The sequence below is a fragment of the Gadus macrocephalus genome, chromosome 23 (assembly GCF_031168955.1).
Source record: "Gadus macrocephalus chromosome 23, ASM3116895v1".
Classification (NCBI taxonomy): domain Eukaryota; kingdom Metazoa; phylum Chordata; class Actinopteri; order Gadiformes; family Gadidae; genus Gadus; species Gadus macrocephalus.
The window spans coordinates 12,788,634-12,792,862 of record NC_082404.1 but is presented as its reverse complement, the minus strand read 5'-3'; positions in this window follow the sequence as shown (position 1 = coordinate 12,792,862).

Sequence of the window (4,229 nt, the reverse complement as noted above, 5' to 3'; positions counted from 1 at the left end):
CATTAGTCATCTTCTTTTTGTTGTCTTTTCCGCAATTTATTTTTTTACAAAGCAACACCCACACATAAACTCAAAGTGCACCGATACGAACTGCACATAAACACATGAATGCATACACAAATTCATGCCCACACACACACACACACACACACACACACACACACACACACACACACACACACACACACACACACACACACACACACACACACACACACAGCCCCCAACATCCGCACACACACACACACACACACACACACACACACACACACTGTGCAAACTCTGCATATTCGGGTACACCAAGTTCATCCAGTGAAGTAAACATAATTCAATTGCATATCTGACTAACACGATTCAATTACACAGAGGCATTTAAACCAATCTTTCCCGTGCCCTTCATTCATATCCATGACATCACTCTGACCATTCCTGGCACCACTTAGGCCATAATGAAGCTAATGAAAACGGACCACGTGACGGAGGCAACATTACGTTGGCCCTGCGTTGAGGGCTAACGAGTTAAATGGAGGCTCTGTTTTGATTGTTCACATTCATTTTTTTTGTCCTGCCTGCCGCACTGGCTGGCAGACAAACAAATAGGCGTGGGCAGGGCTAGATTGAAGGTCTTTAGAGACGTTGCTAAGCACTCGTATAACTTATCTCATTCACTGGCTGCCGGCACGCGCGTTCTCGGCACAACAATTGCTAATTCAATATGAAAAGGAAATGCAGTCAGGGCAACGTGGCTAATGTGCTCATCACGTAAAATGGAAACACTGAGGGTTTATAATGGGCCTAATTATCGTTTGGGAGCAATCAATGCGCCGCTCGTGTGAGTGTGTGTTATATTCTCTCTATGAACATAATCTAAGGACTGATTTGATGGTATACATTCATAAGCAAAACCGCCCCACATACATTTGAACTAATGCATCGACTCCCACAGGAGGGGCGGGGAGGGGGGGGGGCGCGGTTGGAGGCATAATGAAGGGCAAGGCAAGTGTAATGTAATGAAAACAGGTTTCCCAGACAGGGGAGAATAGTTGTACACTAAAATATCTATCTAAACCTGATTAACTCACATTAGGACTTCTCGGACATAGTTTTGAAATAGTCCTACATTTAGCTCCTTGTTGATTTTGCTGGATTGGATTCCTGGAGTGGGAGTGTGCAATTACTGAAGAACTAAATGAATTATCTTAATTTAACATTCAAGGGCATAGGTGTTGCTTTCAGATGCTATACTTGTGTCGGCGGACAGATAGAGCTTATGTTTTCAAAAAAATGTAACTCTGCGAAAATAGCTTGCTAAATGGGCCCTTTCGAATATCGGGACCAAAAAGAATGAAAAAGTTAAAATCAGAGAATTATCAGGTATTATCAGGTCTTCCATCTTTTCTCATCTTCTTTGTCTCTCTCCACAGTCTTGCTGTCCAGCTCCAATCTAAGAGCTTGTGTTTTAACAATTTGTTCCTGTGAACGGGAATACATGTTCAATTATTTCTTATTCTCTTCCTACTTAAAGTCCCTTGGTCTACACTTGACCCCTGCATAAAATGTGTTCTCTTGCTTCACTAGATGTGAAAGAGGGTTTCTGTGGATCCTTAGACCTATAACAGATCTTTAGACCTACTCCACTCACTTCTCCTAATGAATGCATGGAAGCATGCGACCATTAAACAATTGAAAGTTTCATATTGGATCTAGCCATACCTGCTGATTGACGACCATCAGTATAATTTCCATCTCCTTTCCGACCACTTCCCTTTAACAAAGCAGTTAAAACCTGCGGTGACGTCCGTGATGTAATCCTAGCGATAACATAAAATAAAATAAAAAACAATAAATGTAATGAACTTAATGGAGGCTGTTCCCTGGAGTTGTGCTGTTGTCACTCTGGTGCTGGTTTCATCAGCATTAAAATGATAAAGTTAGGGCCCAAGCCACTCAGCCCATGGCATTGCTGCTACTTCAAGCATGGGTCCAACTTTGGCATCCACCGCAAAAGTATGCTTTTCATTCGTTATTGATTGGTTGGCTTCACGCTACTTGCTTTTATTGCATTTCTTCGTTTTTTCCCCTCATGTTTACAGATTTTTTAACTTGTTTCTTTAGCCTCCTCGTGAACCAACACGTCGAAATATGTTTCTTTTTTGACCAGAGATGGTTATTTTCTCGGAAGTATGCCGACACCATCGTCCAACGTGCCACGAAAGCCATTACACATGGTGTTAACCCAACGTGGTTAACCTAGTCGTGTACTCCCTAATCCAGGAGAAACTAATCCAAAATTAAGATGTGTTGCAGAAAGTCATTTCCTAAGACATGGCTCCTTCTTACATCAGATTAAGACAGTCCACCTACCCCCACCATGGCTTAAGTTTAAACCTTGCTGGGAAACCGACCTTGAGGAAGCCAAGCCTCTTAATGAAGATTTTTTTTACCATTTTAGCAGATCAAGTGAATAATCTCTTCTGATGGCTTCATCAGCCCTGGTGCTTTCCAATATCGGTTGGCATTTATTAGCTTATTTATCGCACACGAGTCGTAGCCACCGATACTCATAGTTACGTTGATGGGCCAAACCTCTGTTGCGTATGGCTCTGGCTCCAGTGACCAAACAGGAAGTGGAACATAGTCAAAATTTATTTTGCCGCAACGAGCACATTTTACAGACACATTGCGTGATTCCGGAATTTGTATTTATATATTTATTTCTCTGTCTGGGTATTTCGAGGTCTGCACTCTAAGGCATCGAAACATCAGTTGAACCGTGTTTCTTTAGCTTCAATTCATCGCTGGCCCAATCACACGGCTGCTCACACTTCAAAGTGCCATCAAAAGGCTTTGCTTTGATACATGTTGATGTATGGGGAGGCGGGTGGGTGCCGGCCTTTCAAGGTGGAAAAGAGAAGTGTATGTTTCTCAAACTTCACATGGCTGCTCATTTCGTCCAGTAACTTGGCCCCGATATCAAAAGAATGAAGCGTCACGCTTTTTCTAGGTTTTTTTTTCTTGATTCCTTAGCGGCAGACATTTTATTTTTACCTTTTTATTTACTTGGCTTATGAGCGGGTCAGTATCGTTGGATGGGCGCGATATGTTTTTCGGCAGGAAGATACCGGGGAACTTCACAATGGCAGATTGCTTCGGCTTCGGATGGTTTGTCTGTTGAAGCGGTCTGAAGAACCAAAGGAAGATGCTGGAAAGGGCAAACCACCAGCGGGAGATGGGAGGGGGGGGGGCTTCCAATAAAATGTTCCACCCTTTTGTGGAATAGAGTCAGGAGCAAAACATACCAGAGAAAATAGGAAGGTGTCAGATATAACAGAAGCAGTGCACTTTCGACTTTCGACAACACTTAGGCAGCATTGGTCGAATCCAAGGCAGCTGTCTTTCTCCTCTGCCCAACAGTTCCATTCTATTCATGTTTTCCTTCATATGGCAAAAAAAACGAAAACACACGCACATAATGAGTCATTAGCTAATCATGTGGCGGACAAAAATCTAAAAAGCACCATCCCCAAAAAAACATGGGTGTTAGTTCCTTGAAGGGGGGGTATTTTGCTTCGCGGACGCCCACTTCGCACGGTGCATCAATACTTCACACTATAGGACGGAAACGCTAGATTATCATGTCTGTGCCTTCCCTGCGTATTCATCAGCCATCTATTAACCCCGCTCTCCCCCCCTCCCCCCCACACACCCAGCCAGCCCCCCCAACACCCCTATCGTTCCTCAACCAAGAGGTCTGAGGAGGAAGTTGTATTACACACATATCCTCTGTCTGTGTCTGTGTGTGTGTGTGTGTGTGTGTGTGTGTGTGCGTGTGTGTGTGTGTGTGTGCGTGCGTGTGTGCGTGTGTGTCTGTTGCTCAATAGCCACCCACCACCGCCACCCTTCCAGCCTCTTCCATCTGCATTTAAACAATGAAACCATCAGGAAGGTAACAAGGAGCGAGGGACAGCGCTCAATACCGCTATGAGAGGTCTCCGATAATCAGCCGTGTAGGGAGGCGGGCGGTACGCGGTGTGTGTGTGTGTGTGTGTGTGTGATTGTATGTGCCATGGTGTTGGTGTGTGGGGGGGGGGGGGGGGGGGGGAGAGCGGCTGTACAAGCGGGCGGTATGGACGAGCACAAGGGCCTGGGTGAGGGATGAGAGAGGAGGAGGTGGTAAGGATGAAGGAGCAGGTTGTCCAGTCAACTGGTGTTGTTTTAACTTTTCATTT